Source organism: Monopterus albus, unplaced genomic scaffold, assembly GCF_001952655.1.
Source record: "Monopterus albus unplaced genomic scaffold, M_albus_1.0 scaffold216.1, whole genome shotgun sequence".
NCBI classification, from domain to species: domain Eukaryota; kingdom Metazoa; phylum Chordata; class Actinopteri; order Synbranchiformes; family Synbranchidae; genus Monopterus; species Monopterus albus.
In genome coordinates this window covers 1,017,345-1,031,954 of record NW_018128096.1, presented here as the reverse complement: position 1 = coordinate 1,031,954, position 14,610 = coordinate 1,017,345, and the positions used below count along the sequence as shown (strand labels likewise).

General features: G+C 40.0%; 1 protein-coding gene across 2 annotated transcripts in view; it reads left to right on the top strand.

Moving 5' to 3' along the window:
* Positions 1-4,669: 4,669 nt before the first annotated feature.
* cald1a (caldesmon 1a) overlaps positions 4,670-14,610 on the top strand; it is a 69,865-nt gene continuing 59,924 nt past the window's right edge. The window contains exon 1 of one of the 2 annotated variants that reach the window (XR_002276501.1): positions 4,670-4,781. The gene's annotated coding sequence lies outside the window, so the exon portion shown is untranslated. The remainder of the gene's footprint in view (positions 4,782-14,610) is intronic. The other variant, XM_020619180.1, reaches the window with a different exon arrangement.

Sequence of the window (14,610 nt, the reverse complement as noted above, 5' to 3'; positions counted from 1 at the left end):
ATGAAAGGGAAGGGGGATACAATTTAAGGGGTCAGTTAAATTTAAAAATTTATGCTATACGTACAACCAAAAAAAGATTCTGTATTTCGATAAGTGGAGTAAAACTATGGAATAATTTAAGTGTGGACATAAAAAGCAGTAAGAATATTGATGAGTTTAAACACAGATATAAAGGTATGTGTCAATCAAGATATATGCAAGAACAGGCTTAATGATTAATCAGATGGGAGTGTGGATGTAGAATATGTATCCATGTAGTAATACTGCTTGCAAACCAATGATGATAAGATGATGTTAGGGGGTAGGACTAGATAAGTCTAACTTCTTCCTACTCCGTTCAAGCATGTACTAGGTATAAGTAAATTGAAAATATTTTTGTGGACATGTCTGGAATTATGTGTGATTACATACTGACTGTTGTTACATGTTTGAAAGAATAAATAAATCAAATCAAATCAAATCAAAGAGTAGAGGATGTGGGATTAACGGGGGAGGGGCTCACGGCAGCACTCGCTGCACATTGAGGACAGTAACTGTAGAGTGATATATGCTTTCACGTCTCCAATAACACCAGAAAAAGTCACTACATTTGTCGCTAGTCACTTTTGACAAAAAAAGTCACTAAGAGGATTTGGAAAGTCGCCAAGTTGGCATCACTGAGCATGTAGCTTGTGACTATAGCAGTTAGCAGCTAATGTGTCTCAGCTATCTATCTCGTGTGTCTGTTGGCCCACTGGGCTTCATGTATTGCTTTTTGTAGTATACTGCATTTTCTTTTGTGCTTTGTTATCATTGTCACTCAACTGTCAAGTAGTATTTTACACAACCAAGAGCCATTGACAGACACTGAATATCCAGCCACTGCTCCACACAGGTTCCTGGGTGTATTGTGTGCCGCAATGCTCATGTCCTTGTGTCCAGAAGGGTTTAGAATTGGCTTATATGTGGATAACCTTTGTCTGTAATATCAAACAGACATTTGGTTTACTGCAGCAGTTCCCCTGTGTTTCTCAAATAAACACTATCTCTTGCTCAGCTATATGTTTTTCGTTCTAAAATCTACTTTGAAAGACATCCTGCCACCTGACTACATGATGACAGCTGAGTGAAATTTTAAAGCCATGGCTTTTACATGCTGTTTGATGATGAATCATTCCTTTCTTTTCATTTCTATTTTTCCCGTAGTGGTTTAAAATAAGCCAGAGTCAGTTCTGTTCACAGGAGCTCTGTAAGAATTTGCACTGAAAGATTGACACAGTGGATGATGAATGCTACAATAGTGAGGTGAAGGTGGCCAAGAATGAGAAAAAGATCTTGTCTTTGTAATGGAAATGAACAGAAGTTTAACTCAGTGTCAGAATTTTTATGCAAGCTAACCACACTTGTACTTTACCTGAGATAACCTCCAGCATTTTGAAGATCAAATGCTACACTCCTATCTTAATCCTCCTTCCAAGATAAAACTATTTATGCTTCTAACCAGACCAAAGTGGAATTATGATCTTGTATGCAGTACCTGAACTCATAGGAAAATGCAGGGATTGGTATGAAAAGCCATGCATCATACCAGATTGTACTGTGCAGACTTTGTGATCTCTTGTAATCCACAAAGGATACAGAATAAAAGACATTCCATATTCATTCAGCAGTACTGTATGCCTGCACCGTATCCACACCAGATTTGAAGACTGCAAAGAGAAACTGCAAAAATAGAAAAACACCCTGCCTATAGTTGATTTTCTGTTACTGACCCCCAGATCCAGTTAGTGATTTTAGATGTTGGAACAGGAGATTCATAAGAGGCAGAGCATGCAGTGATTGAAGAAGTCTAGAGACCAAATCGAAATACCATGAAGAAAGAGGAAGGAATGAAGGCTGCAGGCGGGGGCTTAGTCTACTTTGTTTTCTCATAAAGGCATATTTTTTCTTGTTTTTCAGGGAGAGATTTGTTTTGTTTTTAACATGGGTCAATCTACTTTATGCTCTGCAACTGCTGGTGGCAGTATAGGCCAAAATGATGACACTATAACTGCTGAGAGATCTGACTCATACTTACATTTTCACTTTATCATAATCTCCACCAGGGGCTGTCCAAGCATCAAACTCCATTCATGCATTCATCTTTTACTGATACATGAAAAAGGGTTGCAGGAGCTTGAGGAAATGGCAGTACAATGGTAAGAATCACACTTCCATCTACTGGGTAATTAGAGTTGCCTCACAGACACTGTACAGAATACAGTAAGAGTAAATTCAGTGTTTGATTACTGAACAATATACAGTGTGTTATTATTGCATGTTGCAGATTTATATGTCCATGTGTTGAATCTATGTACAGTTTCTATAAAATGCTGTACATACATACGTGTCACCTTTCTTTTTTATGCTGAACAGATAGTCTTCTCATGATTGGACACAGATGGGTTTCTGTAGTAATATCAGACATCCCACATAATGTTACAATGCATTTACCCCAGCTTGGGTTCCTAAGCAGAAATTATTTCAGATCTTTAGTCTACTGCTGTCTTATCTGTGTCAGTGCAGCTTAGATGGAAACAAGCAAGATGTTAGCCATAAGGGCCCTCATTTTACCACAAATTACCAATATCAGTGTACAGTCATGGTAGTGAGAGTCATCCACATGCAGATATTTATCTTTTTATGTCCTCTGTTGTGGTGGTAAGATTCAGAGGAACCTTGTGAAGGTGTCATGGGAGTAATTCAGTTCTGTGATGGTAAGTGCCCACTCAATAACCTCCCTGACATCCATTCTCTCTAACTCACCATCCTTCTTTATAGTGTTTAAAAGCCACAGACTTTTTCATTTGAGTAACTTTCATTAGATCAAATAAGAAGATGGATCTGTTCCACTTGGATAACAGTAACAATCACTGTATTTAAAAAAATACAAATACATCCATCCATTATCTATACCACTTATCTTGAATAGGGTTGCAGGGAGGCTGGGGCCTATCCCAGCTGCCATTGGGTGAGAGGCAGGGTACACCCTAGACAGGTTGCCAGTCTATCACAGGGCTGACATGTAGACAAACAACCACTCATGGTCACACTCACTCCTACGGGCAATTTAGAGTCACCAATAAACCTAAGCTGCATGCATTTGGACTGTGAGCGGAAGCCGGAGTTTAGACACATCATGTGTCTAAATTTGTCACTGATGATCAGTGTTGCATTCTGGAGCCATTGGGTGTTTTGGATCTTACAAAGAGACATATTTGTCCAGGCAAACCAATCAAGGTTGATAAAGCCCTTGCTGCTTCCACGTTATTGTTGATGGCTCTCTTCCTTTATAAACCTGTGATGCCCAGGGTTCCAAGTCTTTTTGCCACCCTCCTCGGGCAAAAATGTCCATTTTTGTCAATTTATTTTTTGATTTGGCGATCATTCTGGCTGTGTTACAGCTTGTGGCATGAAATTTGGCAGGAAAGTTTCTTTTTGGTAATATTTTTTTAAATCCAGTGTCATTTATTCTTAAATGTAATTTATACTCTTTTTATGCATTTTGTACCCTCCTGACACCCTTGTGGTCAAAAAATGCCTCACTGACTTGTTATATCCCAGTTCTTTTATTGGACAGATCCGAGAAAGGAAGGAGTCCATCTTTCTTGATTTTAGTGCTGGTTTATTTAAAAAAAATATATAAATAAAGATTACAGAACACAATCCGGGTTGTTCCTTCCTCCAGACAAGCTGCTGGAGAAGAGAGAAAAAGATCCCGGAAACACAGAGCCTAAAACATTTACAAGTTTTGGGCTAACCCCTTACACAGATGAAGTCTGTCCAGCAAATCAAATCAAATCAGACTCCATCTCTTATCTAGAGCTCCACAGGCTTGGAGCAGCTGCGTGTTACCTAGTCATAACAAAATGAGGTAGCTCAACATGTGTGTGGATGTTGTTACGTGGTGCATAACTAAAACAATCATTCAGACATAAATCTAACACAAGATTAATACAAGAAAACAATTGGTGTCATGGCTTACTGCTAACCTTGAAGCAGAGCAGAATAGAGCAGACTTTGAATCTTACTGAATTGCATTACTAACACAAAGTCTAAGACAATGTCTAATAATTATGTTTAATTTATTAATTTCTAACAGACTTCCACTGAAACCACATTTTTTAATCTCACTGCCATTACAGTATAAAACCATGCATTCACAAAAACTGTTTACATGTTAACTAGTAATTTTGTATTCTACAGAGCAGCCTACGCTTCTTTTCAGTGAAAAGGTGTAAATGAATTTCATTTACAGTTATAGAATTTATAAAAGTAGTAGTGTTTTTTTTGTTTGTTTCTTTTTTTAAGTTGCCACCAAATTACTGTTATCATAAAACATTTTTACTGTTATCATAAAACATTTTACTGTTTACCTGCATGTGTACATCAAGTCCTCCCCTTTGTTTGAGATTAGCATTTCATTTCATGGCTTCTGACAAATGATTTTCTTTCAGAGACCCACTGAGGGATAACCAAAAGGGCAGTTTAGCCATAAGGAGTGTTGCACGAGTTCTTCTCTGAGTTAATATATGTCTTTATTTTTGGACTCGAACCCGATTCGTAAATGCAGTATGAGGCGCAGACTGAGGCCCTGCGGACGACTCAGTCAAGAGTAGATGTGCGATTATGTTTTAAAGGGAGGGGCTTGAAAGGGTATGCAGTTTGGTCTTATCATTGAATGTAGTGGAGGACCGACTGCAGACTGGTTTCTCTCCTCTCACTCGATTCAAGTGCTCTACTTTGTCCCGTTAGATCCACAGGTAAGCGCAAAAACTTTGGACTGCTTGTATACTCAACTTTTAGCATTTCATAGACGAAGAAGAATGTTCACAACGCAGTGAGTAAACAAAAGCCAATGCGTATTAGACGGTGGAAGATTATCACATTATGAGTCTTCACTTTTCGCATGAACCGCTACTGATACTTTTCCGGATATCATAGCTATTACCCGCTTCCTCTTGTGTGCGTTTAAAATTACTAAAGGAAAAGTAAAGTCACGCTTCCGAGCTTTAACAAACTTCTGTGGCTCGCGCAATGCCGCCCTCATGCAAATGTTTCGCTAACCGCGGGTCTACACAAAGAAAAGCATGTCCGTTCCTGCAATGGGCACATACTCCGTCAAATTCCCAGGAACAAAGTATGACAGTCAGCCGTCACAGCAGCCAACATGGCACCAACTGTGGCCTAACTGTTTAGAATTGATTTTTTGACTGTTAATAATTTTCTCTTCCAATAGCATCTTCCAAAACTCTCAAGGAAAGCTGTGTTCTTGACCCATAATTGCATAATGTGGATAAACCTTTTGAAATCTGACATGTGGAAAGTCTACAAAGTTGCTTATAGGCAAGGATGTGTCCCATGTAATTACCACCACGCACCACATGTCCCTCATAGATCATATTTAACCATAAAATCATGCAGAAGGCAGTTGTCCTTTGGTGTCTGAACCTCAGACACATCCAGAATCCCCTGCAGACAAAGCCATTGGGCGGTCTTTCAAAAAGGTAGGCCTTCTCACTTCACAGATTAATTTAACATATCATTTCAAGGTATTTCATTCGGATTTCATTCTTTGAAATCCCACCACCCCTGAGGCAAAAGGCTTTGGTGAACTTGCATTGTACTCAAGTTGGACAGCATGTCCATGTCTCAGCTTTATTTACATAGAAGTATCAGTGGAAGTGGAAGCATGGAAAATAGAAGAGGTTTGGAGGGTAGATCCTTAGGATCCTTTCTTTTCTGAATGCTTTTGAGGCAGAGACAGCATCATAATTGTCCACGAAACTATCTAATAAGTTTGCAGTGTTTGGACAACATGTGGAGAATGCCCTCCACTCCTTATAAGGTGCAAACCCAATCTGGTGAGATGATTGGAATAGCCCCTGGAATGCAATGCATACAGTCCTCTAGTGCAGTGCTTGCTCATGTCTGTCTGATGTATGACATCATCAGACAGCCATTTAGTTTTAGTTAACAATTTCAACCATTATCTATTACTTATAGTTTTTTTTACCTTGTTATACATGACTTTTAGCTAATTATATCAACAATTTATTCATTACCTTTAAGCTATTTTAGCTGTATGCATTAGTTTTAAGCTAAAAATCAACTATTTATTCATTATGTTCAATCATAGCCATTTCTATTTTAGCTGTCTATTTAAACAGTTTATCCATTACATTTATCTAAATGTTTAAACATTTTCTGCTCACTTGCTGTATAGTTTTCATACATTCTGAATCATAAACGGTTGTGTTCAGGTGTTACAACTGATTCAATATGTGGATGTATATTTTAAATCCAAACATACTGCAACTTATTTTGGTCAAATTATGGAGCTGCTCTATCTTTATAAGTACAAGTTGGTTTTTGTTTCAGTTTCTGCATGCATGTCCAGCCATACACTCTCACACAGCTATTTCTAGACTGTAGTGCACTTATAAAGGGATTTTATAATTGACACAATATAATATGGGTGCAGAGGAATCTGGAGGTAATTGCACAGAGTGATAACAGGGCTTTGGCAGTGTGGAACGAGAGCCAGGGTCAGGATTAGGGCTGGGTGGACAGGATGTAGGGAACACTGCCATGCATTTCCTCTGGACTGCACAGTGCTGTGAAGGCTTCTAGTTACTGTACTCTGACTCGTCTCCTTCTCCACCCCTTCTCTCCCTTTCGCTCATGCACTCAGTTAAAATTAAATGTCACTTCAGGTGATTGTTGTGCCTTATTCGCATTATAATCAACATCTGCTAAATTATGGTGCATTCATGAATCTGTCCATATACAGTTATATGTTTACATGCATGCAATATACTGTATATGCATGCTTTGTTATAGTGTGGTGATCCTAGATACTCAATCTATCATAGCATTGAGTTCCAAAGCAAGAATCCAGAGTTTCCTTGGAAGGCAATAGTTTCTAACCACCGCTGAGCACAGTCAGCCAAGTGGCAGGCTGAATTTGAATAGAATGGAAAACTGGCAGAGACAATTTTCTAACACAGATGATCAGACAATTCTGTTCATTTTTTTAAATAAATGTTTACCTATACAATGTTTTCCAAATGTGGTCCAGTTCCCAGTGATCACATGATATGTCAGTTCAAATATGCATTGTCTCTGCACAGCAGGTGCCAGGGCTATTTTTATTTTTCCTCATAACAGACCAGTGGAATGATGTCAAGTATGTTTCCTAAGCTTTAGACCTTTTGCCTCTTGGCTTAATGTTATGCAGTTCTTTTGTTTCTTGTGTTCTAAGAACATGATTTAGGATAGAGATGCAGCCCCACCATGCCTGCAGAACCACAGTCAAAATACCTACCACTTGCTTGGAATAAAGTCAGTTTAGGTTTTAGGTTTGTATCTTCTGGACAACAACATGAGTAGGACAGGGTTCAGCTCATCTGAATTTACTGTGATTGACATGCAGCTAACGCTCAGGGGACTTTGACTCTGGACTCAAGCACTACAGCGTTCTCGCTCTGTTCCCCCTTGCTTTTGAATTCACTAACATGTAATTTGAATGCGCTGCATAAAGAACCGCACACTAAGTTGTATAATATTGTGAGCATGGACAGAGTGGCAGATCTTGGGTTGGAAAAGAATTCTTAAGTCTTTCACAATGGAACAACAGTCAAGAAGTGGTAGGTAGGCAAGAACTGCTAGTGCTGCTTAATTGCTTAAAAAGTCACATGAGGGCATGAAATCTTAGATCATGTTTATTTAGATCCTGCAAAATATGCATTATGAGTTTTGCAGATGTGTGATATATAAACTTGAAATTCTTATTTGCCATTTTAAAAGGAAAAACCTCATACTCCTTATTATAGAGCCAAACTGACATGGAACAGTTTTGTGTGGGAACATCCATGCTGCTTTTGGATGTTCAGGCATTTGTTCACTGCACAATTAGAGTCTGGTTGTCTCTTGGGTCATGGAAGATTGCATGCTTTCTCTGAGTTCCTCTCTTGCAGTCCACCCATACCCTGCTCTATAATAGATTCACCACCAAATTCACCAAATGAAGTCACTTATTTAATCAAACCACATAGCTATCAAGCAACAGTTTCAAATGAAATGCATAAAAATTTCACAATGATCCCTCCTCCGAGGATCTGTATTTTTCATTTTGTTATGTTCTCTAACTTTGATTCTCCTGACTGTGGCAGTCATGTGGGCATCAAAGACCTCTCTTTGAATTCCTGTGGGCTTCAGTTACACTCTGATGAAGAGGGTTTGTTAGATCAGCCTCTCACTCATGTCATTTTCTGATTTTCAAGTGCTATCACTCAAGGCCAGATTGCCTAATAGGCTTTTTATAGATTTTAAGGCTTGAAGGTTATGACATAAGGCAGCCTTGCTTTATATCTTAAAAGGTAAAACCTCCTCTCTTAACTCACGTGGTCTACATTTCATCTTTTCTTTTTTGTGGATGACTGATTGTGCGAGAGTGAGGTCAGTGCTCCTAAGCTGTGCTTCTTATGTCATCTTACAAAGATGCATGTTCTCCTTTCGTTCCCCAAAGAGGGTTATTTGGAGAAGTGTACAACACTGTTGAGAGGGACATTTAGCCTTTGCGCTTCTTCTCATCTGATAAAACAAGCACAGGAAATGTCTCTGTTAGCCGATTGGCCTTGTGTCCTCCCACTGGGACCTCAAGATGTGCACAGTGTATCCCTATGGTAGAGAAACCACCATACTTGTCTCTCTCCTAACAACTACACAAAGTTTCCCTTTGCCTCTGTCTTTTTGTAAGGCACCAGTCTTTTCTACTTCAACTCTTTTCTCCCAGAAAGCAGTGATTACAGTAATATTCATTCTCATTTCAACCTACTTCTTCTCTTCCCCGGCTTTCCATTCTTCCCCCTCTGTCCTCTCTTCACCTCCCTTTTCCTCCTCCTTCCCTCTCCTCTCAGCTTCTAGTTTTCCTCCAGTGGAGTCCCAAAACTAAGCAAACAAATTTGCTAATCAAGAGCCTGTCAAATCACCTTTTAAAAGTCCCATATTTTAAGATAATGGGGAATTAAGGGAAGATAGAGGTAATAAGGTGATGTAAATCCCGGTGGCGAGTGTGAAAAATACCACTGAGCAGTGAGGTCATGTGTTTACACAGCTAGCAAGGTTAACTGCTCTGTGACTTGCACCAGGGAAAACAAACAGGCCATTGTGTGGGTCACTTATAGGCCTGTTGAATTTACGTATGCTTGTGGCTACAGAGGTGCACTGTGTGTTGAAGTGTGTATGGTGAATGTGAAAGAGAGTCCATGTTGGACGCTAGCCATCGGTGGGAGTGAGAACTGCCAAATGTGAGATCAGGCTTGTATGTGCTAATGATGGAAGTGAGAACTTGCCTCATATACATAAATCTATCACTCTCCTTACATGGGTATTCACATGAGTCAAATGTCTCCTGTAATTCTTTTGGAAGAGTTTCGGAGTTGAGACTAGCTTTTTATTCTAACCAAGTTCTCAGTATAGGAACATTTATTTTACAGTAATTCTTTGTAAAATGTAACGACAATATAATCTCGTCAGGTGATCTTACAACATACTAAAATATTTGGGCTGCTACTAGTGGTTGTTTTGATAATCAAATCTGCTGATTATTTTCTTTATTAATCACTAGACTGTTGAATCTATGCAACTTTCAGAGAGTCAGATGTTATGTCTTCAAGTTGTTGTGTTTTTGCACTTTTCTCTGACCCACTGTCCAAACCCAAGGATACTCAGTTGACAATAGTATAAAACAGTGAAATAAGTAAAAAGTCCTCATAATGAGAATGTGGACCCAGTAAATGTTTGGCCTTTTTTGCTTGTCCATTTTGGCGGTAGCAAGTTGTAAACACAACACTGATATACAGTATTATGTCCCTTGATATAATAATGCTGCATTATCATTCATTTGAAATTGAGTTTCTGGTCACCTGTCAAAGGTTAAGTCCAACATTTTTCTCCTTTTACCTCTCTTTGACTCACAACTACCTTTCGCTCCTGAAGGAAATATTTAGCTCTTTAGTAGCTAAATGCTCAGCTATGTTCACTAGTTGCTAACATCTGTCCACCAATTGTTGCTGGGCCTGTAGTGCACTACAGGTCTATCAGTTTTTTACTAGGACAGATCTTCCAAATGGGTGTTTTGAGTGCATTTAATCTTCTCAGAGTTCACTTGATCCCATTGTAAAAAATAAATAAATAAAAATCACAAATCCTGCTGCCCATGCACTGATGGTGCTAAATATGGCTTGGAAGTTTTATATTTTTGTTGAAAATTCTAAGTATAAATCATATTGTGCACAAGTAAATAAAAATGTATCCAAATAACTTGTTAGCAATTCATCTAAACTATTTAGATAGAATACAGATAAATTGTTAATTTCATTCAAAATGGCAGTCAACTTTGTTGCTTAAATTTGCCTTGTTTTTGTTACTAGGCCATAATGATTTAAATAATCACGGCTTCCGGCTGTAGAACAAACAAGACTTAAACTATATCACCACATGATGGATATTTTCACTCTTTTTTTCAAGAAAAAGCTGGCAGAAGTTACAGCCCTAAACATATCAGCTCATTGTGTTTCAACCTTCAGTTGCACCTGATGTGAACATTCTTCTCTGACCCAGATGAAACTGGGCTGCTAGCGGGGACTCACATCTCTGAAAATGTCAGCGCAAATTCCTACACTGGCATTACTTGGCTAGACTGACCATTTATTCTCAATCTGAGTTGCTGCTTTCTCACCAGAAAAATGTCAACGCTTAATAAAGTGGCCTATAACCAGTCATAGGACGAAAATTATAACAGTTTTGAGCTGACAATGACAAAATTTCTACCATTTCCGTTCCCTGATTTCTTCTACGTTTTCTGTACTTTGAGCGCCTAAATGCAGCAGCTACAGTATGTAACCGTCATGCTGTGAGATAACTTAGAACAGCTGAATATGTAACCTGTTTGCACTGGAATAATGGGGAGACTTGGAGTTTGTGCACCGCTGTTTGTTGCCAGCACTATATATTTGCCAGCTCAGGACACAGCTACAATACGCCTGTCTTCCACTCAAAGGTAATATGTTTCTGTCATTTTACTACTTCTCTGTACACTGTTTAAACGCTTTTAGTAAAAGCTGAGACGTGCTGTGTTAGCAGTTAGTGTTAGCTTGTTACACAGTTGTGCAAGTAGCTAAGGCTAGCTCCGGAAACTATTTACAAAGTTAAACAGTCACTGCCAAACTGTTTCACTGAAAAACGTGGCTGCGGAGTCATGTTGGTTTTTGACAGCCATTTTTGACAAGCTTGGCCATTAGCATTTCTAGCATTTTCAAACTAACCTAAACAGTCCCTTGGAGTCACCCGCATTTTTCCTTTTGCTTATCTGATGTTAATTTGAAAACACCCAGAGGACTTAACACGGTTAAAAGAAAGTGACCATGGAAATATGTTGACCAGCTTCCAGACATTGGATTTAGGTAAAGTTAATGTACTATAAGTATATTGAGCATTTGCAGCCATATGGGCTAAGAGATCATAAAAGTAAGGACCATATGCTGAAAGCTTTGAGCCAGCTAACTGACCAAATGCCACACATTGCTTACAGGGTGTAAAACTTATTCTCACAACTTAACATTTCATTCCAGTTTCTGAATAAAAAAAGCTACAACATACAGAGCAGCCACCCTCGGGCTTTTGTCCTGGTGACCAGAAGGAGACTACAGATCTGTCTGGGCCAGTCCATGAAAACTAGTCCACCTTTGAAAAACTGGACAGCATTTCAAGGTAAGGTCTATTTTACACTATGGCCCAGATGTTACATGATGTCATCTCAAAGGTAGCTGTATGCAGTGTGTTTGGTAGCTGTCTGTGGAAGTAAATTGAATATTGAAGTACAGATTTCAATTGGTTATCCCATTTATTTACAGGTTTTCCTAATGGAAGTGACAGATGTTCTGAAACTACAGGTCAATGCTGAGAGGCTTATTTTGCCCTCTTGTCCTGAGACTGTAAGTGCCCTCATATTTGATGTGAAAAATAAGCTGAACCTGACATGACTTTCGCCTTCAGTTTCAAGACCCAGAGTTTGACAATGCACTCTGCAATTCAGTTAACATAGGGGACCTAAAATCCAAGGCAACTATTAAGTTAGTTAGATTAGTTGAATCAGATAGGAGTTCAGCCAGTGCAGATGACAGCGTTGCTATCTGATGACACAGATTCACCAGAACATTGTTATGTCCGCTTGGACACGGAGGAGAGCGAGTAAAGAGAGGCGGACCCAGGTAGCTGACTTCGGTGCAAGCAGTGCTAAATTTATTTACAGTGTAGTGAGTATAAAGTCCAAACAATAACAGACAGTGTAGAATAATGTTAGTAACCGTGTGTCGATCAGCGGCAGAGAAACCAGTTTATGGTGAAATGGATGGGAGATGGCCGGGCTGCAGGCGCTGGAGTCACTCCTGAGCTGGTTGATGGGGAGACGGTGGTGGCTATGGAGACAGAAGGCAGGAGTTGTACAGATGAGTTAAGGAGACTGTGCATCGACCTGAACAGGTGGAGACAGGAGGGGCTGAGTAGGTCCAGGGTCCGGAGGAGACGTCCGTGGAGGAGGAAAACAGCAGAAAGAAAGTGTGGTAACGGAGAGTGGAAGATCGTACTGGTCGGAGCTAGGAGAACTAAAGGTGAGAGACAAACGTTAGCATACATGAAAAAAACAACGATGGAATGGGCCTGAGAACTAGAATAAACTGGCAAGGGAGTGACAGGTGAGCGGGGTATAAACAGGGATAGAACTAATGAAGTGCAGCTGGTGATAATCAGGGGATGTGGAGCAGGTGTGCTAGGCAGTGTAAGCAGGGGCTGAAAGAGAGAAAGAGTGAGAAAGGCAGGTGCAGCCGGGCAAACCTGACAAACGTCTTTGCTGGTGGCCAGAGATCTTTGTGGTTCCAACGTTTTCATATGAGGTGGCGTATATGCTCCAAGAGAGGGCAACTCTGCATTTGTGAAAGAGGTAAAAATGATCAAGTTAACCAGGGATCAAAAACACAACGTACTGGATGCAATGGCTGCTGAAATATATAAGTATAAAGCATATCCTAGTAGCAAACAGATTGGCAAGGCTGCAGAAGCTCTGGTGAGCAAACATCCCTGTCTGAAAGAAAATGGTTCCAAATCAGGTTATAAGGGCTTCAAAATGGACAACTACAGGACCAAACTTAGCAGGGCTGGCATAAAAGATGTGGCTGTGAATGCAGGACCAGTCCCGAAGGGGCAGTATCCAGGGCCAATATAAAAAAATCCAGAAGAGAGGAAAGTCAACTTCCTTCCCAATTATCCCAGTGGAGAAAGTAAGGGCACAGAGACCTGAGATGGTGGAGCATTCAAGAAGGCATCAGCAGAAAGAGACATGATTCTAATCCATTAACACATACAGCGCACCTTTGCACTCAGGTGAGAAGAAATTGTGAATTCAGCTCCTCCCATTGCTGAACTGGCCAGACAGATATGCCGCAAAGCTGAAAGAAGGTGGAAGAAGGATGGACTGCAAGTTTCACTGCAAATTTTGAAGGACTGTTGGCGCAACTATCCGAGGACTGTGGAAGAAGCTAAGCGGGAGTATTTGTCCAATATTGTTGCAGCTAATAATCATGATTCACGTGTATTATATAGTACAATCGGGATGGTGTTAAATTCCCCGCAGCCTGACTGTCAGGAAGCAACAGTTGAACTATGTAATAAGTTTTTAGTTTATTTTAATGAGAAGGTTGCTACTATAAAGGCCACTGTGGTTGGGTTAGTGCCTGATCCATCGGTCTTTACTCCGTGTGTGACTACTTTTGATGTTTTTGAGCCGGTAACTCTGACTTTTTTGGAGGGAGTGGTTGCCCAGGCCAAGCCTTCTGGCTCCCCTCAAGATGTCATTTCTCCGGCTTTATTTAAGGAAGTCTTCCCATGTATTGGAGGCACGGTCTTGGAAATTATTAATAGTAGTTTGTCTTCTGGTGTTGTGCCTGGTTATTTTAAGCATGCAGTTTTGCAACCTCTACTCAAAAAACCACGTTTGGATCAATCCATGTTGAGTAATTTTAGGCCTATTTCTAAGCTACCTTTTATCTCGAAGATTTTAGAAAAAGTGGTCTATGCGCAGGTGAAATCCTTTTTAGATGACAATAATTTATTGGAGGCTTATCAGTCTGGTTTTAAACTCATGCATAGTACAGAGTCAGCCTTACTAAAGGTTGTTAATGATATTTATTTGGCCACTGATGCAGGGGAGTATGTGATTCTTGTCCTGCTGGACTTGACTGCCGCCTTTGACATGGTGGACCATGACATTTTGATATCTCGCCTTCGCGACTTAGTGGGCATCCGTGGTGTTGCCCTAGCATGGTTTAATTCATATTTATCGGCTAGATCAGTGTCTGTTGGGCTGGCAGATGTGGAATCTGTCACAACCCCTTTGTTATCTGGGGTTCCACAGGGCTCCATTTTGGGGCCTTTGCTTTACTTCCCCTTGGCTCTATTTTTAGGAAACATGAGGTCTCTTTCCACTGTTATGCTGACAATGTCCAGATTATTATGCCACTGACTAAAAAGGAC